We start from the raw sequence: 26,548 nt of genomic DNA on the forward strand, positions 1-26,548 counted from the left end.
GACTTCTAGCCATCCCTTTGTTGTCATCGTCCATAGCTTTTGCATCCTTCTTCGCCTCCTTGGATGATGGTGCACCGTTTTTCCTGAAGATTTGATTGAATTCCTGCAAAGTTATTGGAAGTTGCTTGTTCCCAAAGCACTTGAGAAATAGTTAGCATGCATGTATGCTTGTGAATTTCTGAACCTGATTTGGTGTGTGAACACCAAACTTAGTTCCTTGCTTAATGCAACAGATTGAATACATGCAGAGAACCTTATGTGCTTTTATTACTAAAACGACTATAAACTAGAAACTAAACTCTTGTCAAGTGGTTTCCCTGATTGGTTGGGGCTAGTAATCTGCTCTTGAAGAGGTGTAGTGTGATTCTAACTGAAATTTTTGGTGGAACACCAAACTTAGAATTACACATTCACTCTTGGATCGTTTTGGTGTGCAACACCAAACTTAGCTCCTCGCAATACAGGGCAAACTACTTGTAACTTTTATTGAAATGATCATGAAAAAGGAAACTACCTTAGGTTGGTTTGCGTCCCAACAAAGTGCTCTTTTAGCGTCGCTAGCTCGACGATTTCTCCATCAGTTGAGATGATATTTCACTTTGGGGCTTTCCCCCATGTTGCCCATGTAATGCTTGAGCCTTTGTCCGTTCACAGTGAAAGTCCTCCTTGAGCTTTCCTCCATGATTTCTATGTGTCCATACGGCGAGACCTTTGTGACAAGAAAGGGTCCAGACCACCTTGATTTGAGTTTTCCAGGGAAAAGTCTCAATTTGGAGTTGTAGAGGAGCACTTGCTGTCCTTTTTTGAAGCTTCTGGGTGTCAGATTGAGGTCATGTCTTCTCTTTGCCTTTTCTTTATAGATCTTGGCATTTTCATAGGCTTGAGATCTAAACTCCTCTATTTCCTGCAGCTGCAAGACTCTTTTTTCACCAGCGACAAGGCTATCAAAATTTAGTAGCTTGAGAGCCCAGAAGGCTTTGTGTTCAAGCTCCAATGGTAAATGACAGGCCTTTCCATACACCAGTTGATATGGGGACATCCCGATTGGTGTTTTGAATGCCGTTCTGTATGCCCAAAGAGCATCATCTAACTTCTTCGACCAGTCTTTTCTTGATGCTCCAACAGTCTTTTCCAGAATCCTTTTTAACTCTTTGTTAGATATCTCGGTTTGTCCACTTGTTTGGGGGTGGTAAGGTGTGGCAACCTTGTGCTTTACCCCGTATCGTAGGAGAAGAGCTTCTAGTGGTCTGTTACAAAAATGGCTCCCTGCATCACTGATGAGCGCTCGTGGGACTCTGAACCGGCTAAAGATATTCTTTCTGAGGAAGTTCATGACCACCTTGTTATCATTTGTTGGGGTTGCAATGGCCTCTACCCACTTGGAAATGTAATCCACTGCTACTAGGATATACTTGTTTGAATATGAGGTTGGAAATGGTCCCATGAAATCGATTCTCCATACATCAAACAGTTCCAGCTCTAAGATGAAATTCTGTGACATCTCATTTCTTTTGAGTAGGTTTCCAGCTCTTTGGCATTCATTGCAGTTCTTTGCTACTTCCTTGGCATCCTTGAAAAGGGTGGGCCAAAAGAATCCGCTTTGTAACACCTTGGCTGCAGTTCTTTCCCCTCCAAAGTGGCCTCCATAGCACGAGCCATGGCAGTTCCATAAGACCTCTCTTCCCTCTTCTTCTAAAACACATCTTCTAAGGATTCCATCTGAACACTTCTTGAATAGGTATGGTTCATCCCAAACAAAATACTTCGCATCATTGATGAGCTTTCTTTTTTGATGTTTGTTGATTTCTGGAGGTAAAGCCCCAGTTGCCTTGAAATTGGCAATATCTGCAAACCAGGGTGCTCTGTGAACCGTTATCAACTGCTCATCTGGGAAGAACTCATTTACACTTGTATCATGTGTTCCTTCTTTATCATGAGGGATTCTGGATAGGTGATCTGCTACTTTGTTCTCCACCCCTTTCTTGTCTCTAATTTCAATATTGAATTCCTACAACAACAAGATCCATCTTATTAGTCTTGGTTTTGATTCTTGCTTGGCAAAAAAATATTTAAGTGTTGTGTGATCTGTGAAAACGATCACTTTGGCACCAATGAGGTATGATCTAAACTTGTCAAATGCAAAAACTATTGCCAGCAATTCTTTTTCAGTAGTGGTATAATTTCTTTGAGTGTCATTAAGGACTTTGCTGGCATAGTATATCACATGGACCAAGTTATCTTTCCTCTGTCCTAACACTGCCCCAACTGCAAAATCAGATGCATCACACATCAGTTCAAATGGTAAGTTCCAATCAGGTGGGGAAATGATAAGGGCAGAGGACAGCCTCTTTTTCAAGTTTTCAAATGCTAGCATGCATTTTTCATTAAAGACAAATGGTGTATCAGATACAAGGAGATTGGTTAAGGGCTTGGCTATCTTTGAAAAATCTTTAATAAACCTTCTGTAAAAGCCAGCATTCCCTAAAAAGCTCCTAATTGCCTTGACATCACTTGGTGGGGGTAATTTTTCAATGAGTTCTACCTTAGCTCTGTCTACCTCAATGCCTTGGTTAGAAACCTTATGGCCAAGAACTATTCCTCCTGTCACCACAAAGTGACATTTCTCCCAGTTCAAGACCGAGTTGGTCTCTTGACATCTTTTTAATACCAGGGCCAGGTGATTTAGGCAATTAGGAAAGGAATCTCTGAATACTGAAAAGTCATCCATAAAGACTTCAATGAATTTTTCTATCATGTCTGAGAAAATAGAGAGCATGCAGCGTTGGAAAGTTACAGGTGCATTACATAGCCCAAATGGCATGCGCCTATAGGCAAACACTCGATATGGGCAAGTGAATGAGGTTTTCTCTTGGTCTCTCGGATCAACCACTATTTGGTTATATCCTGAATAACCATCGAGAAAACAGTAATATGCATGTCCTGTAAGTCTTTCCAGCATCTGATCCATGAAAGGAAGGGGGAAATGATCTTTTCTTGTAGCTTCATTTAGTTTTCTGTAGTCTATGCACATCCGCTATCCTGTGACGGTCCTCGTAGGAATGAGTTCGTTCCTCTCATTGGGGGTACTACAATGATTCCTCCTTTCTTGGGGACTACTTGGACGGGGCTGACCCATGGGCTATCCGAAATTGGGTAGATCACCCCTCCTTGCCAAAGCTTCATGACTTCCTTCTGTACCACTTCTTTCATGACTGGATTTAGCCTCCTTTGGGGCTAGATGGATGGTTTGGCATCATCTTCCAGAAGTATCTTATGCATGCATATGGCCGAACTGATTCCCTTCAAGTCAGCGAGGGTCCATCTAATAGCGTCCTTATGCTTTTGCAATACTTGGAGTAATTCATCCTCTTGATCTTGGTTGAGGGCTGAGTTTATGATCACTGGGTAACTTTCATTCTCTCCTAAATATGCATACTTGAGAGTGGGTGGCAGTGCTTTGAGTTCGAGTTTGGGTGCTTCTTTTCTTTCATTCTCCTCCTCTGGTGCACCCTGAACATGAATTTCCGCTGTTGCAGCCTCTTCGCTAGATGCTGATTCCTCTTCTGTTAACCCTTCAAGTTTTTCTTCTTCAAAAATCTCTTGTACTGCATCTTCCAGTGAATCCAACCTCATACATTCTCTCAATGGTTCTTGTGGGTAGCTCATGGCCTTGAACACATTGAATGTCATCTTCTTATTGTATAGTCTCAGGGTAAGTTCACCTTTTTGGACATCAATGATAGCTCCAACAGTGGCCAAGAATTGTCTTCCCAGAATGATGGAGGCCTTGGCTTCCTCCTTCATGTCCAACACTACAAAGTCTGCTGGGAAGATAAAATCTCCTACCTTCACCAGCAAGTCTTCTACTATGCTATGAGGAAACTTGAATGATCGGTCTGCTAGTTGTAGGGCCATTTTTGTTGGCTTGGCCTCCTCAATCCTCATTTTTCTCATCATAGCTACGGACATCAGATTTATGCTGGCTCTTAAGTCACATAGAGCCTTCTCCACTGTGATTTCCCCTATAATACAAGGAATCTGGAAGCTTCCAGGATCCTTCAATTTCTAGGGTAGTTTGTGCTGAATGATGGCACTACATTCTTCGATTAGTATCACAGTTTCGTTGCTCTTCCAGCTTCTCTTCTTGGTCATTAATTCTTTCACAAACTTGGCATAGAGCGGCATTTTCTCTATTGCTTCAGCAAAGGGTATGTTAATCTGTAGTTTCTTGAAGATTTCTAAAAATCTTGAGAATTGGTTGTCATCCCCCTTCTTTTTCAATTGCTGAGGGTATGGAGCTTTTGGAACGTCTCGCTTCACCATTTCTCCTTTTTGCTGTGAATTGGGAGTGGGAATTTGGACTTCATCTCGTTCCTCTTCCCCTTCATTTGAGTTCTTCTCTTGTGGTTTCTTGGGAGTTTCCTTCAATTCCTTCCCACTTCTGAGGGTGATGGCCTGGCATTCCTCCCTTAGGTTTGAATCAGTGTTACTGCACAGGTTATGGCTGGGAACTTGCTTGAATAAGTAGCCAATTTGTGTCTCAAGTTTCTTGATGGCAGCATTTTGATTCTGCATATTGGACCGCACTTCCTCTCGGAATATTTTACTGTCTTGAACTTCTTTGCATATACGTTCAAGTAGAGTTTCGATCCTTGAGAGTCTATCTTCGGATGATGGTGAGTTGAGATTGGAGGGATGAGGAGGGCTATTTTGGTTTTGATATGGATGTTGAGAGGTGTTGTTAGGTGGGTGCTGATATGATCTCTGTGTGGACTGTTGGTGAACTGTATTATTATTGGGGTTGTGACATCTCTGATCTTGGCCTTGATCTTGTTGATTTCTCCACCCAAAGGTTGGGTGGTTCCTCCAAGCAGGATTATAAGTTTTGGAGTATGGATCATGGTTTTGCCTAGGTGAGTTTCCAATGTAGTTGGCTTGTTCTTGATCACCCTCTGCTTCTGCATTCACTCTTTCTTGAGCTGCTGATGAGGTGGTGATTGCTGCTACTTGGTTCCTCTCCATCTTCTTGGTAAGGTCAGCCAACTTCTTGGTAATCATCTTGTTCTGGGCCAGCAATGCATCCATGTTGTTTAGCTCCATCACTCCTCTAGTATTTCCTCTTTCAGAGGCATAGAAGTAGTCATTCTCTGCTACAGTCTCAATGACATCTATGGCTTCTACAATGGTCTTCTTCTTGTTCAGAGATCCCCCGGATGAGTGGTCTACTACCTTCTTTGATTCATAAGAAATACCTTCATAGAAAATGTGTAACTGCACCCATTCATTGAACATATCTGGCGGGCACCTTCTTGTCAAGTCCTTAAACCTCTCCCATGCTTCATATAGAGTCTCACCATCTTGTTGCCTGAAGGTTTGTACCTCAGCTCTCAACCTGTTGATTCTTTGAGGAGGATAGAATCTCGTTAAGAATTTGTTCACCACATCTTCCCAGGTTGTTAAACTCTCCTTCGGGAAGGATTCCAGCCATTTAGATGCTTTGTCCTTGAGTGAGAAGGGAAACAGAAGCAGTCTATAGGTGTCAGGATGAACACCATTAGACTTCACAATATCACATATCCTTAGGAATGTGGTTAGATGTTGATTGGGGTCTTCTTAGACACTTCCTCCGAATGAACAGTTGTTCTGAACAAGGGTGATGAGCTGTGGCTTTAGTTCAAAGTTATTGGCATGTATGGTTGGCTTTTGGATGCTACTTCCACAGTTTCCTGGGTTTGGATTTATGTAAGATCCCAGAACTCTTCTCTCTTGCTCAGCATGATGCACTGGACCTTCTCTGCCATGGTTGTGAGCTTCTTCTTCATAATGATTCTTCATATTCTCATCCATGTCTGGTTCAAAGTACTCTTCCTCTTTCTCAGCACCAACAACTCTCTTTCCTCTTGCTTTCCTCTTTAATCTAAGGAAGGTCCTCTCAGGTTCAGAATCAAAAGAAGTTGAAGCCCCACTTCTTCTACCTGTCATACAACCAACAAGGCCAAAGCAAAAGGGAGATAGAGAGTATTCTTGTTAAAAATACTGTTAGTGTGAGTGATGCAATATATCAAACAGTTAGTGGGTTAGTGAACTGAATTGTAAAAATAAGAGAACACCACAAACGGGTAGGGGTAAAGGGAAGAAAATAACTGAAACTGAAAGTAACTCAATCAAACAGAAATTAAATCAAACAAAAGAAAAATGCTCAATCTAGTTATCCACCAATTTAATCATTATTGATACAAAATCAATCCCCGGCAACGGCGCCATAAACTTGATGCACGGAAACTTGTCTCTCAACAATTTTCCCTCGGCAAGTATACCGAATTGTCATCAAGTAAAAACTCACAATAGAGTGAGGTCGAATCCCACAGGGATTGATTGGTCAAGCAACTTTAATCAAAGGAATGTTCTAGTTGAGCTAAGCAGAATTTGATTTGAGAATTTCAGGAAATTAAATGGCAGAAAATGTAATTGCTGGAAATAAAGAACTTAACGTAAATGACGAAAAGTAAATTACAGAATCTTAAATGGGGAATGGGGAAGATGAATATAAAAGTAAATGGCAGAAAGTAAAGAGAATGGGTAAGATCAGAAATGGAGAGTTTATTGGGCTCAGGAGATGTTGTATTCTCTGGATCAAGTTCATTTTCATCTCTTCTTCAATCAATGCATTCATTGATCTCTTTTGCAATCTTAAGTGATTGAATTCCAATTCCTTGGTAATTCAATCTCTTAAATCTTGATCAATAGCCAATTCCTTGGTCTAATTGCTCATGAGAAGAGATAAAGTATGGTCATTGATTATACTACATGTATTTTTAAATCAAAGTATTGGGAGAATTATATGTCACCATATCCGTCCAAACCCCAATTTTGTCCAACATGAGAAAACATTTCTAGCATGATCTCTTCATTCCTCTTCCAAGGTTCCGAAGAGATCCAAGTACGAATAGCTTCTTTTCCAAGACAACTACCCAATTGGATGAAGATTGAAAGCTTTCTAGTAAAATCAAGAGAAAAGAAAGAAGAAGAATAATGAAAACTATTATTGATCCATCAAATTACAACAGAGCTCCCTAACCCAATGAAAGGGTTTTAATTGTTCATAGCTCTGGGAATGGAAAGCAAAGAAGGAAAATACATTCTAAAAGTAAAACTAGAAGTTGTAGAGAAAGTAAAATTATACAGAGAGTAGTTCTCCCAATGCCCAAAAGTTCTCCTACTAGTTCAAAACTACTCCTATATATACTACTCTTCTGATCTTCTAGTTGGCTCTTCAAGTCTTGGATATGGGCCTTCGGATCTTTAGTTGAAGCAGTTGCAATCTTCAGTGGGCTCAGCTTTGCTTGCAGAGAAAGTGTGAGTTAGGCATGGACGTTAGTTAAGACGTTAGTGGTGTTAACGTTAAGTGAAAATGTGGGTTCGAGAACGTCAGTGACGATCACCTTTTTCACTAACGTTCCTAACCCAAGATAGTCCACGTTAACTTCAACGTTAGTGGCACTAATGTGACCACTAACGTTGCCTCTTGGTCCTTAGCAAACGTTATTGGCATTTACCTTTTCCAATAACGTTTGCTTGTTGCCCTTCCTCCCTACGTTAGAGTCCACGTTAGTGTAGCTAACGTGACCCTTAATGTGGGCATGCCTCCTGTTCGAGAGCGTTAGTGACACTTACCTTTGTCACTAACGCTCCAAACGCCCCTTCTCACATTAGTGCCTCACGTTAATTGTATTAACGTGGCCACTAACGTGGTGGTGATTGCCATCTCCAACGTTAGTGACAAAGGTGAGTGTCACTAATGTTGGCTCATCATTTTTTTCCTCCACGTTAGCTTCCACGTTAATGTAATTAACGTGGCAACTAACGTGGCTAATAGTGGCTTGGTCCAACGTTAGTGACAAAGGTGAGTGTCACTAACGTTGGCACTTCTTTGCACCTTCCACGTTAGAGTTCACGTTAATGTAATTAACGTGACTCTTAACGTGGCTAAGTGTGCCCCTTTTTCCAACGTTAGTGGTATTCACTTTTACCACTAACATTGGAGCTTTACTTCTCCTCCACGTTAGCTTCCACGTTAATGTAGTTAACATGGCAACTAACGTGGGCTATGATGGCTCACGAAGGCGTTATTGGCGATCACTTTTCTCATTAACGTTGCAAGCTAGCTCCCATTCCACGTTAATGGTCACGTTAGTTAGACTAACGTGGCTATTAACGTGGCATCTTCCTTGCTTCCTTTGTCCTGAAATCAAGCAAGTAAAGTGCATCAAAGCTAGGTTCTAACTCATGAGATCATGCATCATCTATTTTATCATTCAATTCATGCATAATTCTCATAAAATCATATAAAATTCACAATGTTTGCTTAAATCAAGATGTAAGTGATTATCTACCCAAAACTTGCTTATTAACTAAGAAAATGCATGAAACTACCCTAAAACAGTAAAGAAAAGGTCAGTGAAACTGGCCAAAATGCCCTGGCATCATTGCGGAGATTTAGAAAGATTCTTTAGATTAGGCTCTAACAAGGATGCACATAATAATGATAGGTAAATAGCAATAAGGATGAATATTCCGAAGGGTTCGAGTAACAACTAGGAACATACTCAAGTAAGGATATATATGAATGACAAGATATGGTAAGAAGATATTAAAAACGCATCTTAAGAAGAAGGTTCGAAACAAAGAATTCCACTACAAGCAATCAAGAAAGAGATAACTTCAAACCTCATTAGCACGAATAAGGATTATACGTTAAAATGGAGCTAATCCCTAAAACTTAACTTCAAACGTTCCCAAACCCCGTAATTCGCATTACCTATTACTTCTGTTTCATCTATAATAACCCATTAGTGTTCCCATATACATAAATCATTAGTATTAAGCTGGCCAGAATTAATATCATGAGGAATGTAATGGTAAGTGATGTTGGCTAGATTACACCGTCGGTCTAGGTTTTCACAAATTAGAATCTTATCGTTGAAAGTATATCCTAGACCAACGATAAATCCCCAAATAAAATGTTTAATCCAAAGGATATGTCAATTCAAAACCAATTCAATTCCGGGAGTTTCAATTCCCAGGTCGTCTCCCAAGGACACTTGAGACCAATGAGTGTGCAATCTTGGTTGTGAGGATCATGGGATTTTCAATAAAGGGATAAACATATAAAACAATGAAAGAATATGCAAAATTGTAATAAATGAACTAATAAAGGAATTAATGAAGTAACTATGCAATATAGACAAGTAAAGTATAAAAAGAGTTAACGTAAATGTGTATAAAGAAATTAAGCATAAAAGGCATCTTGGCTTGGAGTGAGCTAAGGGTCCTTTCCTTGTTGGAACCACAACTATGGCAACTAGAATGGATCAATCTCACTTGGTTAACTCTCACATCGGAAAGTAAGTTAAATGAGCATAAGTGTTCTTAACCCATAAATCCTAAATTGCTTGCTAATTAGCTTAGCAACAACATAGCGTTAGTGGGAACAAAAACAATTAACAATCTAAAATTGACACTAAATGTTGGACATTCCAACTCTAGGAACCCAATTGCTCACTTTCCCCAAGCCAAGAGATAGAAAACTAGCCCAAAATCATGCTTGACATTTTGTCAAACACTTGGTGGGCAAAAAGCTTAAACGTGGGAAAAATGAGTAAAAGCTTGAAACCAAAAGCAACTAATGATCTCAATCAACAAAAAAGACTCAAGAAAGTATGTAACAATCATCAAACATCAAATTCATCAACAAGAAATAGAAATTGCAAAAGAGAAGTAAAATTGAACTATAACTTGAATTATAAGAAAGTGTAAGAACAATGTAACTATAAAGAGTAATGACAAAGAGATACTTACAATGGGAATTAGCAAAATCCAAGATCATAATTGAAATGGTACTTGAATGTAAAAACCCTAGTATAAACCCTAGTAGAGAAAATGATGAAAAACTTAAAGAAAAACTACACTAAAAGCTATCTACCACTACTCCTAAGCTACACTAATGTAATGCTATATTATGGTCTTCATTCTCCCTTCCTTATGAGCTAAATGGCTTCAAAAATGGGCCTCAAATCCACCAAAATTGTGAGTTATGTGCTGTTTTAATGAAGGCATGTGCGTCCACCTATGCGGACGCACAGACGTGTGCGTCCGCACACTTTGCGAAAAATCTCGACCTGTGCGTACGCACAGGAGGTTGTGCACACGCACACTAAGCGATGCTTGAATGGACACACGACGCGGCTCATGCGCACGTATGGCTCTGATCCGATGGCTATGCATACGCATGCAGGTCTGTGTGCACGCACACTAGGCTGAGCTCTTCTCCTTTGTTTCTTCATGCTTCCTCCACTTTGAATGCTCTTCTTCCATTTTCTCTAAGCCATTCCTGCATTATACCTCTGAAATCACTCGCAAATAACATCATGGAATCAAATGGAAGGTAAATGGAATAAACTAATCAAATTAGGCACAAAGGAGCATGTTTTCATAATCAAGCACAAATTAGGAGGAAAGTTCAAATGCATGCTATTTAGTGGAATAAGTGTAAGTTTATATGATGAAATCCATTCAATTTCAACCAAAAAATCATCATCAAATATGGACTCATCAATTCCTCCACACTTAAACACTAGCATGTCCTCATGCTAAACATACTCAAAGGAGATAGATGAACAAAAAATGATTTATTCTAAGTACTACCTAAATGCATGTAACTATCCTAAAGGTTACTACCAAAATGTACTATGCTGAGAGTTTGTAAAACAAACCATGAAATTCCAATCCAACACAAGAAAGCTTTAGGGTAAATGCAATGAGTTTTTGCATTAAGACCAATATCCAAAGAATTGAATTGAACTTTTCAAAATCAATCAATAAATAACTTGCTAGAAGATACAACATGAGATGCAAGAACATAGAATTGAGCGATCGAATCCCTCACCGGATGTGTATTCACTCAATTCGCTCAGTGTTTAGGGTTTTAATCATTCAAATCTCTTTTTATCATGCTTTTCAAAGATTTGCACTTCATCTAACAATCAACTAGTATTTGATGCATGAAAGACAAATATCATGAGGTCTTTAGAGGGTTGTAATGGGACCAGGATTTAGGTAGGATAAGTATGGTTAAGTGGACTTAAAGAATTAGTTCTTTGAGTAGCTTAAGTGTCCACCTAATCCTATATTACCTATATTCTCATTAACAATGCAACCTAGCTACTCAATTTTCCTCCCATCTCACCTTACTCATGCATTTCCTTTTCAAAACATGAACATATGCATCTTTTATTTAAACTTTTTTTATTTCACTTTCTATTATGCATAGTTTTTCTATAAGAAATTGTTTCTTGCCTTTGTTAGCACAAGAGATGCATATGACCTACAATAAAGAACACATGAGCATTTTTCAATTGCCAATTTTTTCACAATGAGTTCCATGCCTCTATCACCAATGCTTCCCAACAATCCCCCCACACTTAGAATATACACACTAATCCACCCAAGCTAATCAAAGAGTAATTCAAAGACATCAATGGTTTTTCGCTTAAGGGGAAATAATGTGCTAAAATCAGAACAAAAGGGAATTATAGGCTCAACAGGGGTTCACAATAGTGAGTACAAGGGCTGGCCATATAGGTTAGTGAGTTCAACATCAAATATGGCCTCAATCATGCTAAATGCATCCAAACAACAAATACAGGATATAAAGAATCATGCAAATCAATGATCACAATAAAAAAGAAGAGTAAAATCACACCAGAACAACATTATGGTCGAAAAAATGCAACCATCTATTAACGCTCAAATCTTACAAGGTATGTTGTTCTAGCTCTTTTCTATGTTCCATAAACAGAAAACTTCAAGCAAGTCAAAAAACACAAAAAAAAAATTTTCATCAATTCAACCGATGGTATGCCCTAAGAAAGATTTCATGGAAATTCCTTGGTGTTTCACCAAACTTATTCATTCTATCATGCAACATGCAAACATGAACTATCATATAACTATGAACTATAAAGGGATATATACAAACAAAACAACTAAGATGCAATGGAAATTAAACTACTAAAATTCAGCAAAAAGAACTAAAAGAGTATTGCAAAGTGTTTTGAGAAAAGAAATTTTTACCCCCACGAAATCGATCCTCCCCCACACTTAGTTCTTGCACGGTCCTCCATGCTTACTTAGGATCTGGGAGAATGAGAGCTTCGGGGCCACCTTCAGCTGGTGGTGTCGGGAATGGGCGGGTCACATTCATCATACTCCTCCCCAACTAGCTCGGATGAAGCCTCAGGAATTGGGCTGGGGTCTCTTCCTTCTAGCTTTGCCGCTATCCAATCAAAACGCTTCTGCTCCAATTGCTCCATTTGGTGGATATCATGCAAGATGTCTTGGAATAAATCCGGAAGAGACCGGAGAATCGATAAAGGAGTCGATGAGGTTGCTAGACTTGATGGTGGTGCTACGGGTGCCTTCCTTTTCGAGGGTGTCTTCTCTAATGATCCATCCAATTCCCCCCTCGGAATGAACTTATTGCCTCTCGGAAACTCGAACATTATATATATTGGTTGCCTCTCTACCCCCGCTGCATTTGCTAAGCGCATCACCATCGACAAAAATGGAATGTTGATATTCTTTTTCTCAACTAATTTCCAAATCGATTTGCGCAACAAAGGAACAATGGCTATATGCTTTCCTTCCATAATAGCCCACAGTAGCAAAGCAGTTCTAAATCTCACATGGGTAGTGTGGGTGCTCGGGATGATGTAGTCCGCCACAATCTGATGCCATATACGAGCTTCAGCATTCAAATCAGAGTATGCAATACTGGTGGGAACAGTATTTCTCCCTTTGCTATACTCCCATGATGCACCAGGATGGCCTATTCTCTCAAGAATGGGAGTCAGAGATACTCTTCCTTTGAACACATCCACATTTATCTTGAAATAATCATCTTCTCAAGTGGAATGTGGGGGATGTTCAGAATAGCTTCTAGAGCATGATCGGATGTATCTAACATCCTTCCCTGGAGGAATACTAACTTCGGTTCCCAAGCTTGGTAATTTGCATAGAATTCCCGCACCATAGTTTCATTGACTTCAAAGGGTTCTCGCTCGGGAAACTCCCAATGAAGCGAGGCAATCCTTTAGTGAATAGGCACCTTGTATTAGCTTGGAACCTTCAACGGCCGCTCCCAATGGATTGTGCATTTTTCAATAGCCTCGTATTGAGAGTCAGCTCTTCGGTTAGCCAAGGTATTCAGTTTATCAGCTTGGCGATCCCACCAAACATCGGGAAAGCGATCGTTAGTTTGCTCAACCGGCAAAGTAACCGGTGCCTTACCCTTCTTTCGCATCCTGAAAATAAAAATAAAAGAATTTCGAGATCATAGGGCAACAATTAATTAAAATCACTAAGGAATCACCAACAAGGTTAAAAGAAGCTATTAAAATAGTGTGGTTTACAAAAACACGGTGTGTATATTCTAGTGGTGCGCGTAGTTGGAACACACACACCGGCCGGATACCGCGGCAACCACACTGATTATTAGGCAAAACTCACTGCTTCTCAAATAAGTGCTTAAGTTTCAAGGCTAAAGCATGGACATAAAAGAAACTTCAAGCTCGCACCAATTGGTTCATTAACACTCTTTGAACATAATGGTCATTGACGTTGTTGGCAAGAAATTATATTAGCAAAAGAGTGTACAACAACAATAACCATTCACTCAAAGTGAAGTTTCAATTGCTCATCCTCAAGAAGTGGTAACCACATATGCAATGTTCTAAGTTAAGGCCAAAAGATGTTTGATCAAGACATCATCTAAAGTTGAACAATTGTAAAGTGATTACTAAATCCAAACTCCGAGATGAACAATGACAATTGAGTCTCATACAACACAATGCATTTGCTAACTAAAATTGGACATTAACAAACAAGGATATGCATTGGTGAATTCACTTAATTACCATCAAAAGTCATAATTGAAGTTGCATAATTCATACAATATGCCTAACAAGAGATAAATTGAACACATATGATGGCCAAGTCATATGAATAAAACAAAATGTTCATTGAGGCATTTCATCAAACATGTGGTATGCAATGTGCAAGATTATCAAAATTGATGCTTAAGTTCAATCATAATCAACCCATAATCAAATATCAACACTTGCAATACAAAGAGACGAAGAAAAGCAATAAAATTAATCTAAGCAACAAGAAAAGAAAATCAAAATAATTGCAAAAATTAACAACAAAAAAGGAAAAGGAAAAGAGAAATAAGAACCTGAAAATTGAAGTTGAAACAAGCAAGAATGAGGAAGGAAACAATGGCACTTCTTATAGCCACTGCGATTTGCGGCGGTCGGGTTCACCAAAAAAAAGCCGGAGAGGAGAAAACTCACCTGTGGTGAAGAGAGAAAAGAGAAAGGAAAGAGAGAAAGAAAAGAAAAGGGAAGAGGAAAGAGAAGTAAGAGAGAGAAGTTATGAGTGAGAAAGATGGTGGCGGCTTAACAGCGTCAGTGGCCGGCGGCAGGGTCGCCTAGAAGGGGCTGAGGGAGAGAGAAGCAGCAGTAATAGGAAGAGAAAGAAATGAAAATGCTGCTCAACAGGGTAGGTTTCCCTATTAATGCCCAAAACGAGTCGCGTGCTGGCGCACAGAGGCCTGTGCAGACGCACAAAAGGCAGAAATGAGAAGGGTTACGAACGCACACAGCATGCAATCGCTGCGACCAGAGGGAGTGTAAAAGCGTGTGCGGACGTACAGCAGGGAGCGTGCGCATAGGAGTCGCAAGATAGAGGGGTGTGTGCGTACGCATAAACTGGTGCGTACACACAGAATTAGAAAAGGATGGAGGGATGCAGGCGCACAGAGCGTGCGGTTGCTCCCACCAGAGAGGCGGCAACAATACGTGCGGGCGCACAAAGGCGTGCGCTCGCACAGAAAGCTTCGCTTTTTTTTAAACACTGCTTGAGGAAAAGAGCCAGGCGTGCGTGCGTACACAGGTCCGTGCGCACACACAAGGACGATGATATTGGGGGGGGTTGTTCACGCGCACAGCTCATGACGACGCTCCCACCAGAGGGGCTGTCATTAAGTGTGCGGATGCACACGTATGTGCGGCCGCACAAGAAGCACAATAAGAGAACTGCGTGCGTACGCATAAGGCAATGCGCACGCATAGGGCTCAGAAAAGGGGGGCAGTACGTACGCACAAACAGTGTTGGTGCTGCCACCAGAGGGCGCTACAAAGGGTGTGCAGGCGCACAAGGGCGTGCGCTCGCAAAGTAGGCTAAAAATGTAGTTTTGTGCACACGCACAAAGTGGTGCACACGCACAGGTTCTTTGTTTCACAAAAATTTTATCTTTTCAAAACTAAGGTTCCCTCCTATAACATAGCAACATACCAATCCCAAATCATTCAAACAAGCATAAATTCATGATCCACAAGCAATTCAACTTATTCAATCCAAAAATACCAAGTCAAACTAAGCTAATCATCATACCACAAGAGAAAAACTAATTCAAAAAGCAATAAACAAAAAGATAAAGTTGGAACAATGTTACCATGGTGGGGTGTCTCCCACTAAGCACTTTGGTTTAGAGTCCTAAGTTGGACTTTGTATGACTTCATTGGTCACTTGAAACTTCTTCAAGGAGGAATATCTCCAACTCCTTGGCATTTTTGGGTTGAGTGTGATAGAGTTTCACCCTATTTACATATTCACAACAACCAAAATTTTAGCATTCATTGCACTTAAAGTGATTCCTCAGCAACGGCGCCAAATTTAATGTTGGCTAGATTACACTGTTGGTCTAGGTTTTCACAAATTAGAATCTTATCGTTGAAAGTATAGCCTAGAACAACAATCAATCCCCAAATCAAATGTTTAATCCAAAGGATATGCCACAATTTAAAACCAATTCAATTCCGAGAGTTTCAATTCCCGGGTCGTCTCCCAAGGACATTTGAGACAATTAAGTGTGTAATCTTGGTTGTGAGGATCATGGGGTTTTCAATAAAGGGATAAACATATAAAGCAATGAAAGAACATGTAAAATTGTAATAAATGAACTAATAAAGGAATTAATGAAGTAATTATGCAATATAGACAAGTAAAGTATAAAAAGAGCTAATGTAAATGTGTATAAAGAAATTAAGCATAAAAGGCATCTTGGCTTGGAGTGAGCTAAGGGTCCTTTCCTTGTTGGAACCACAACTATGCCAACTATAATGGATCAATCTCACTTGGTTAACTATCACATTGGAAAGTAAGTTAAATGAGCATAAGTGTTCTTAACCCACAAATCCTAAATTGCTTGCTAATTAGCTTAGCAACAACATAGCGTTAGTGGGAACAAGAACAATTAACAATCCAAAACTGACACTAAATGTTGGACATTCTAACTCTAGGAACCCAATTGCTCACTTTTCCCAAGCCAAGAGATAGAAAACTAGCCCAAAATCATGCTTGACATTTTGTCAAACACTTGGTGGGCAATGATGACAAGTCATCTTATACTAGCTTTTCAAGCAATTTTCACTTGTTTCATTAGGATTTATGCACTTTCTTGCATTAGAAGTAAGTAATTTGGAGTGGTTTTGCATGAGTTGGTTAAATCAATCAACCACCCTTTAATTGACATAAAATCATGAGGTTTAAGCTAGAATTAATTGAATTTTGAATGAACTTTAAACCTTGTGAATTTGGTGATACTTTGATTGGTTGTTTTGATTACTTGTAGGTGAAGAAAAGAAAAAAAATAAGAAAAGCGTGGCTTATGCAGCGTAGCCCAAGGAAAAGAAAAGTGTGGCATCAGCAAGGAAGCTGAGTTGGGTGAGTGAACCAAGCTTCACAAGGAACCAAAAAGGAAGCAACGCATAAAGCTAAGTTAACTTACTTAACCGAGCATCCAAGAGAGCAAGGCAAAAGCATAAAGCTCGGTTCATTAAGTTAACTTTATCAGGGTTTCTCCAAAATAAATTCAGGGCACAATTCCAAGGAATGAAGCTACCAAGTCTCGAACTCATGACCCAAGGGAAGGAAGGAGCGCTACATGCAAGGAAAATAAGCCAAGATTGCCCAATTTGCATCCCTCAAGATTCGAACAAGGGACCTCAAGCTACAAGAATTGCAAGGAAAATAGGCCAAAATGATTTGGCAAGGATTCGAACCAAGGAGCTTGAGGAGCGCTACCTTTGGTTAATCCTCACATTTGGGCTAAAAAGCCTTCCCCAAGGTTCGAACAGGGGGGTTTCCACTCAAGGCATGCGCTACCTCTCTTTGCTCCACAAAGAAATTGGCATCAAGAGCTTTTCCCAAGGATCGAACTTGGAAACATGAAGCCCAAAGCAAGGCACTACAATGGGGAGCTCAGTTTGTTTTCCCAACTGAGCGCTACTCTCCCCCCACACTCCTCACATTTTGGCACGCCAAGGAGCTAATCATGTGCACAAAATTGACACGGACGAGGGGCTGGGACGCGCACAAATGTGCACACCAAAGACAAGATAGAGAGCTCAATTCAATTTTTCAACTGAGCTCTATCGAAGTGTGACACGGACAAAGGTCTGGCACAGCAAATTGGGCAAGACAAAGCAAGTTTGGGCACTCAGTTGTGTTAATCAACTGAGTCGTGCCCTGGGAGTGCACCATGACTCAATTTTGAGTCTAAAAATAAAATAAAATCTAATTCTTCACAAAATTAAAAAGCCCACTCCAATTTATAAAATCCAAAAATAGGAAGTGTATAAATAGAAGCTAATTTGAGTTAGAGAAAACCTTCTTTGGACTTTTAGCTCACTTTTATTTTGATTTTTCATTTTTGCTTTGGGTTTGGGAATTGGGAAAGAGAATTGAATTCTCTTTTTCTTTGTTCTTACTTCTGCACATTCTTCACTCTTTGTTTTGGATCTTGGATTAAGAATTGAAGGTATTCTATTTCATTCTTGATTTGAGATCTCTCTTGTTTACTTTCTGCATAATTTCAAAGAATTGTGAATTCAGATTTAAGGTTCTTTTACTGCTTTGAACTTTTACTTCTTCTGCAATTATTCTCATATTGGATCAAGGAAGGAATTGAGATCTAGACTTGTTATCTAGTCTCTTTGACCCCCTGAGATCTTCAATCTCTCATTGAGAGTCTGAAATTGAGTTTGATTTACTTTCTATTTGCTTCTTCAAGAAATTTACCTTTTCTGTTTAAGATCTGCTGCAATTGAATTCATCTTTACTTCTCTGTTAATTGTTGTTTACTTTCTCTTGCTTAAATTTTGAGATCCCAGCTCCCTAACCCCTTTATGATTCAAGCAATTTACATTTCTTACACTCTAAGTTTTAGCTATTTACATTTCTTGCAATCTAAGTTTCTGTCATTTATATTACTTGCACTTTAGGATTCAGCTTCTTTATTTCCTTTGCCATTTAATTTACTGTCTATTACCCCTCTCCCTTTAAATTTCATGCAATTTAGTTTTTGTTGAATACAAATCACTCAAATCAACACTTGTTTGCTTGACTAAATCAACCACCTGACTAAAATTGCTCAATCCTTCAATCCATGTGGGATGGACCTCACTCATGTGAGTTATTATTACTTGATGCGACCTGGTACACTTGCCGATGAGTTTTAGGTGTTGGAAATCTGTTTCTAACCCATCAAGTTTTTGGCGCCGTTGCCGGGGATTGATTAGATTGACAATGATTAAGCAAGGTGGTGGTCTAGATTAAGCACTTTTTATTTTTCTTTTTACTAAGCACAGTAACTGTTTGAATTTTTGCTTAGGCTAACACTAACTTCACTCTAGCAATAGAGTGCTTAATTCTGGTTCCTGGTTCTCTGTTTATGTCTGGAGGAAGAAGCGATGAATCCATACCTTTTGGTTCTGAAACACTTTTGAGGTTGAGAAGAGAACCAAGAAATGAAGGAAAATCCAATAAATCCACAAGTGGGAGTGGCCAACGACAATGGTCAGCCCCAAAGGAGAGTATTGGCTTCATATACATTTGCTAATCCAAGGCATTGTGGGAGTAGCATCCTTACCCCAAATGTCGATGCAAATAACTTTGAATTGAAGCCCCAACTTATCACATTGGTGCAAAACAATTGCTTATACAGAGAAAGTCCAATAGAAGATCCAAACCAGCATCTCTCCACCTTCTTGAGAATTTGTTATACAGTAAAGTCCAATGGTGTGCATCCAGAAACATATAAATTGCTGTTGTTCCCATTCTGGTGCACGAAATTGTGATCATCAACAATGGCGCCAAAGACTTGGAGCTCTTAAACATGAATCACACTTTGTCACAATTCCGCATAACTAACCAGCAAGTGCACTGGGTCGTCCAAGTAATAAACCTTACGTGAGTAAGGGTCGATCCCACGGAGATTGTCGGCTTGAAGCAAGCTATGGTCATCTTGTAAATCTCAGTCAGGCGGATTCAAATGGTGATGGAGGATTGATAATTAAAAGGTGAATAAAAACATAAAATAAAGATAGAGATACTTATGTAATTCATTGGTGGATTTCAGATAAGCGTATGAAGATGCTTTATTCCCCTTGAACCTCTGCTTTCCTATTGCCTTCTTCCAATCATTCATACTCCTTTCCATGACAAGCTTTATGTTAGGCATCACCGTTGTCAATGGCCACATCCCATCCTCTCAGTGAAAATGGTCCTGATGCTCTGTCACAACATCGGCTAATCAGCAGTCGGTTCTCGATCATGTCGGAATAGGATTCATTGTTCCTTTTGCATCTGTCACACGCCCCACAATCGCGAGTTTGAAGCTCGTCACAGTCATCCCTTCCTAGATCCTACTCAGAATACCATAGACAAGGTTTAGACTTTCCGGATCTCAGGAATGGCCGCCAATAATTCTAGCCTATACCATGAAGGTTCCAATCTTAGATTAGAAACCCAAGAGATACACACTCAATCGAAGGTAGAACGGAGGTGGTTGTCAGGCACACATTCATAGGTGAGAATGATGATGAGTGTCACGGATCATCACATTCATCAAGTTGAAGAACAAGTGATATCTTAGAGAAGAAGTAGGCTTGAGTTGAATAGAAAAACATTATTACTTGTATTAATTCATGAAGAACAGCAGAGCTCCACACCTTAATCTATGGTGTGTAGAAACTCCACCGTTGAGAATACATAAGAACAAGGTCCAGGCATGGCCGTGAGGCCAGCCCCCAAACGTGTATATGACTCTCAAAGATCAAAAGTATATCAAGTATGTAAAATACAATAGCAAAAGGTCCTATTTATAGAAAATTAGTAGCCTAGGGTTACAGAAATAAGTAATTAATGCAGAAATCTTCTTCCGGGCCCACTTGGTGTGTGCTTAGGCTAAGCATTGAAGCTTTCATATGTAGAGACTTTTCTTGGAGTTAAACACCAGCTTTTGTGCCAGTTTGGGCGTTTAACTCCAGCTTTTGTGCCAGTTTTAGAGTTAAACGCCAGGATTCTTGAGCTGACTTGGAATGCCTGTTTAGGCCATCAAATCTCGGGCAAAGTATAAACTATTATATATTGCTGGAAAGTCCAGGATGTCTACTTTCCAACGCAATTGAGAGCGTGCCAATTAGGCTTCTGTAGCTCCAGAAAATCCACTTTAAGTGCAGGGAGGTCAGAATCCAACAGCATCTGCAGTCCTTTTTCAGCCTCTGAATCAGATTTTTGCTCAGGTCCCTCAATTTCAGCCAGAAAATACCTGAAATTACAGAAAAACACACAAACTCATAGTAAAGTCCAGAAATGTGATTTTTAAATAAAAACTAATAAAAATATAATAAAAACTAATTAAAATATACTAAAAACAATGCCAAAAAGCGTATAAATTATCCGCTCATCACAACACCAAACTTAAATTGTTGCTTGTCCCCAAGCAACTGAAAATCAAATAGGATAAAAAGAAGAGAATATACAATGAATTCCAAAAACATCTATGAAGATCAGTATTAATTAGATGAGCGGGGCTTTTAGCTTTTTGCTTCTGAACAGTTTCGTCATCTCACTTTATCCCTTGAAGTTCAAAATGATTGGCATCTATAGGAACTAAGAATCCAGATAGTGTTATTGATTCCCCTAGTTAAGTATGTTGATTCTTGAACACAACTACTTTATGAGTCTTGGCCATGGCCCTAAGCACTTTGTTTTCCAGTATTACCACCGGATACATAAATGCCACAGACACATAACTGGGTGAACCTTTTTAGATTGTGACTCAGCTTTGCTAGAGTCCCCAATTAGAGGTGTCTAGGGTTCTTAAGCACACTCTTCTTTTTTCTTTGGACCTCGACTTTAACCGCTCAGTCTCAAGTTTTCACTTGACACCTTCACGCCACAAGCACATGGTTAGGGACAGCTTGGTTTAGCCGCTTAGGCCAGGATTTTATTCCTGTGGGCCCTCCTATCCACTGATGCTCAAAGCCTTGGATCCTTTTTATCACCCTTGCCTTTTGGTTTAAAGGGGTATTGGCTTTTTCTTCTTGCTTTTCTTTTTCTTTCTTTTTCTTTTCTCTTTTTTTTTTGCAAGCTTTTCACTGCTTTTTCTTGCTTCAAGAATCAATTTTATGATTTTTCAGATCATCAGATAACATTTCTCCTTTTCCTTTCATTCTTTCAAGAGCCAACAATTTTAACATTTATAAACAATCAAATTCAAAAATATGCACTGTTCAAGCATTCATTCAGAAAAACAATAGCATTGCCACCACATCAAAATAATTAAACTGTTTTAAAATTTGAAATTCATGCACTTCTTTTTCTTTTTCAATTAAAAACATTTTTCATTTAAGAAAGGTGATGGATTCATTTTCATAGCTTTAAGACATAGACACTAAGACACTAATGATCATGTAATAAAGACACAAACATAAAAAACATAAGCATAAAAATTCGAAAAACAGGAAAATAAAGAACAAGGAAATTAAAGAACGGGTCCACCTTAGTAATGGCGGCTTGTTCTTCCTCTTGAAGATCTTATGGAGTGCTTGAGCTCCTCAATGTCTCTTCCTTGCCTTTGTTGCTCCTCTCTCATGGTTCTTTGATCTTCTCTAATTTCATGGAGGAGGATGGAATGCTCTTGGTGCTCCACCCTTAGTTGTCCCATGTTGGAACTCAATTCTCCTAGGGAGGTGTTGATTTTCTCCCAATAGTTTTGTGGAGGAAGATGCATCCCTTGAGGCATCTCAGGGATTTCATGATGAGGAATTTCCTCATGCTCTTGATGAGGTTCTCTTGTTTGCTCCATCCTTTTCTTAGTGATGGGTTTGTCCTCATCAATGAGAATGTGTCCCTCTATGTCAATTCCAACCGAATTGCAAAGGTGACAAATGAGATGAGGGAAGGCTAACCTTGCCATAGTAGAGGACTTGTCCGCCACCTTGTAGAGTTCTTGGGATATAACCTCATGAACTTCCACTTCCTCTCCAATCATGATGCTATGTATCATGATAGCCCGGTCTATAGTAGCTTCGGACCGGTTGCTAGTGGGAATGATTGAGTGTTGGATAAACTCCAACCATCCCCTAGCCACGGGCTTGAGGTCATGCCTTCTTAGTTGAACCGGCTTCCCTCTTGAATCTCTCTTCCATTGAGCGCCCTCTTCACATATGTCCATGAGGACTTGGTCCAACCTTTGATCAAAGTTGACCCTTCTAGTGTAGGGGTGTGCATCTCCTTGCATCATGGGCAAGTCGAATGCCAACCTTACATTTTCCGGACTAAAATCCAAGTATTTCCCTCGGACCATTGTAAGCCAATTCTTGGGGTCCGGGTTCACACTTTGATCATGGTTCTTGGTGATCCATGCATTGGCATAGAACTCTTGAACCATTAAGATTCTGACTTGTTGAATGGGGTTGGTGACAACTTCCCAACCTCTTCTTCGGATCTCATGTCGGATCTCTGGATACTCATTCTTTTTGAGTTTGAAAGGGACCTCGGGGATCACTTTCTTCTTGGCCACAACTTCATAGAAGTGGTCTTGATGCACCCTTGAGAGGAATCTCTCCATCTTCCATGACTCAGAGGTGGAAGATTTTGCCTTCCCTTTCCTCTTTCTAGAGGTTTCTCCGGCTTTTGATTCCATAAATAGTTATGGAAAAACAAAAAGCTTTAGCTTTTACCACACCAAACTTAGAAGGTTACTCGTCCTCGAGCAAAAGAAGAAAGAAGAGAGTAGAAGAAGAAAAAATAGAGAAGATGGAGGGGGCTTTGTGTTTCGGCCAAGGGGAGAAGTAGTGTTTAGGTTGTGTGAAAATGAAGGAGTGAAGATGGGTTTATATAGGGGTGAGAGGGGTATGTATGGTTTTATGAAGGATGGATGTAAGTGGTGAAGAGAATGGTGGGATTTGATAGGTGAGAGGTTTTTGGAGAAGAGGTATTGAGGTGATTGGTGAATGGGTGAAGAAGAAAGAGAGTGGTGGGGATCCTGTGGGGTCCACAGATCCTGAAGTGTCAAAGATATCTCATCCCTGCACTAAGTGGCGTGCAAAACGCCCCCTTTCTGCCAATCCTGGCGTTAAACGCCAGGCTGCTGCCCATTTTTGGCGTTTAACGCCAGCTTCTTGCCCATTCCTGGCGTTAAATGCCAGTCTGGTGCCCTTTTCTGGCGTTAAACGCCCAAAATGGTGCCAGACTGGGCGTTTAATGCCCATTCTGCTACCCTTACTGGCGTTTAAACTCCAGTAAGTTTCTCCTCCAGGGTGTTCTGTTTTTCATTCTGTTTTTCACTTTGTTTTTGCTTTTTCAATTGTTTTTGTGGCTTCACATGATCATCAACCTACAGAAAACATAAAATAACAAAGGAAAATAGAAATTTAACATAGAATAGTAACGATTGGGTTGCCTCCCAACAAGTGCTTCTTTAATGTCAATAGCTTGACAGTGGCTCTCATGGAGCCTTACAGATGTTCAAAGCAATGTTGGAACCTCCCAATACCAAACTTAGAGTTTGAATGTGGGGGTTCAACACCAAACATAAAGTTTGGTTGTGGCCTCCCAACACTAAACTTAGAGTTTGACTGTGGGGGCTCTGTTTGACTCTGTATTGAGAGAAGCTCTTCATGCTTCCTCTCCATGGTGACAGAGGGATATCCTTGAGCTTTAAACACAAGGGAGTCTCCATTCACTTGAATGATCAATTCTCCTCTGTCAACATCAATCACAGCTTTTGCTGTGGCTAGGAAGGGTCTGCCAAGGATGATGGATTCATCCATACACTTCCCAGTCTATAGGACTATGAAATCAGCAGGGTTGTAATGGTCTTCAACCTTTACCAAGACATCCTCTACAAGTCCATAAGCCTGTTTCTTTGAATTGTTTGCCATCTCTAGTGAGATTCTTGTAGCTTGTACCTTAATGATCCCTAGCTTCTCCATTACAGAGAGAGGCATAAGGTTTATGCTTGACCCTAGGTCACACAGAGCCTTCTCAAAGGTCATGGTGCCTATGGTACAAGGGATTGAGAACTTTCCAGGGTCCTATCTCTTTTGAGGTAATCTCTGCCTAGTCAAGTCATCCAGTTCTTTGATGAGCAATGGAGGTTCATTCTCCCAAATCTCATTACCAAATAACTTGGCATTTAGCTTCATGATTGCTCCAAGGTACTTAGCAACTTGCTCTTCAGTAACATCTTCATCCTCTTCAGAGGAAGAATACTCATCTGAGCTTATGAAAGGCAGAAGTAAATTCAATGAAATCTCTATGGTCTCAGAATGAGCCTCAGATTCCCATGGTTCCTCATTAGGGAACTCCATGGAGGTCAGTGGGCGTCCATTGAGGTCTTCCTCAGTGGGAATCACTGCCTCTTCCTCCTCTCCAAGTTCGGCCATGTGAGATGTGGTTATGGCCTTGCACTCTCTTTTTGGATTCTCTTCTGTATTGCTTGGAAGAGTGCTAGGAGGGAGTTTAGTAATTTTCTTACTCAGCTGACCCAATTGTGCCTCCAAATTTCTAATGGAGGACCTTGTTTCAGTCATAAAACTTTGAGTGGTTTTGATTAGATCAGAGATAATGGTTGTTAAGTCAGAGGGGTTTTGCTTAGAATTCTCTGTCTGTTGCTGAGAAGATGATGGAAAAGGCTTGCTATTGCTAAACCTATTTTTTCCACCATTATTGTTGTTGAAACCTTGTCGAGGTCTCTGTTGATCCTTCCATGAGAGATTTGGATGATTTCTCTATGAAGGATTATAGGTGTTTCCATAGGATTCTCCCATGTAATTCACCTCTTCCATTGCTGGGTTCTCAGGATCATAAGCTTCTTCTTCAGAGGAAGCTTCCTTAGTACTGCCTGTTGTTGCTTGCATTTCAAACAGACTCTGAGAAATCATATTGACTTGTTGGGTCAATATTTTATTCTGAGCCAATATGGCATTCAGAGTATCAATCTCAAGAACTCCCTTCTTCTAAGTTGTCCCATTATTCACAGGATTCCTTTCAGAAGTGTACATGAATTGGTTATTTGCAACTATTTCAATGAGTTCTTGACCTTCTACAGGCGTCTTCTTCAGATGAAGAGATCCTTTAGCAGAGCTATCCAATGACATCTTGGATAGTTCAGACAGACCACCATAAAAGATCCCTATGATGCTCCATTCAGAAAGCATGTCAGAAGGGCACCTTCTGATCAATTGCTTGTATCTCTCCCAAGCTTCATAGAGGGACTCACCATCCTTTTGTCTAAAGGTTTGGACTTCCACTCTATGCTTACTCAATTTTTCAGGTGGAAAGAACTTTGCCAAGAAGGCATTGACTAGCTTTTCCCAAGAGTTCAGGCTTTCCTTAGGTTGTGAATCCAACCATGTTCTAGCTCTGTATCTTACAGCAAAAGGAAAGAGCATAAGTTTGTAGACTTCAGGGTCAACCCCATTGGTCTTGACAGTGTCACAGATTTGCAAGAACTCAGCTAAGAACTGATGACGATCTTCCAATGGAAGTCCATGAAACTTGCAATTCTGTTGCATTAGAGAAACTAATTGAGGCTTAAGCTCAAATTTGTTTGCTCCAATGGCAGGGATTGAGATGCTTCTCCCATAGAAGTCGGGAGTAGGTGCAGTAAAGTCACCAAGCACCTTCCTTGCATTGTTGGCATTGTTGTTGTTTTCGGCTGCCATGGTTTCTTCTTCTTTGAAGAGTTCTGTTAGGCCCTCTAAAGAGAATTGTTCTTTAGCTTCTCTTAGCTTTCTCTTCAAGGTCCTTTCAGGTTCAGGATCAGCTTGAACAAGTATGCCTTTATCTTTGTTCCTGCTCATATGAAAGAGAAGAGAACAAGAAAGTAGGAAATCCTCTATGTCACAGTATAGAGATTCCTTAAGGTGTCAGAGGAAAAGAAGAATAGAAGGAGGAGGTGGAGAAGAGGGAATTCGAACTTATCAAGAGGGACAGAGTTCGAATTGCACCTTGATGAGAAGTCTTAGTCCTTTAAATAGAAGGATGTGAAAAGAAGGGAAGAAATTTCGAAATTAAAGTAAGAGATTTTGCAAATTTGGTAATTGGTTTTCGAAAACTAAGATTGAGAAAGAAA

The 26,548-nt window shown here is 40.0% G+C and overlaps 2 non-coding genes across 2 annotated transcripts; both read left to right on the forward strand.

Annotated features, from left to right (window-relative positions):
- The first annotated feature begins 5,287 nt into the window (after positions 1–5,287).
- On the forward strand, positions 5,288–5,394 carry LOC148544824 (small nucleolar RNA R71). Its single transcript, XR_015900807.1, has one exon. It is a non-coding gene; the product is annotated as a small nucleolar RNA R71 (small nucleolar RNA).
- Positions 5,395–25,625: 20,231 nt separating this feature from the next.
- Positions 25,626–25,733, forward strand: LOC148544825 (small nucleolar RNA R71). Its single transcript, XR_015900906.1, has one exon. It is a non-coding gene; the product is annotated as a small nucleolar RNA R71 (small nucleolar RNA).
- The last annotated feature ends 815 nt before the right edge of the window (positions 25,734–26,548 follow it).

Source organism: Arachis ipaensis, chromosome B9, assembly GCF_059453495.1.
Source record: "Arachis ipaensis isolate K30076 ecotype BB chromosome B9, ASM5945349v1, whole genome shotgun sequence".
Classification (NCBI taxonomy): Eukaryota; Viridiplantae; Streptophyta; class Magnoliopsida; order Fabales; family Fabaceae; genus Arachis; species Arachis ipaensis.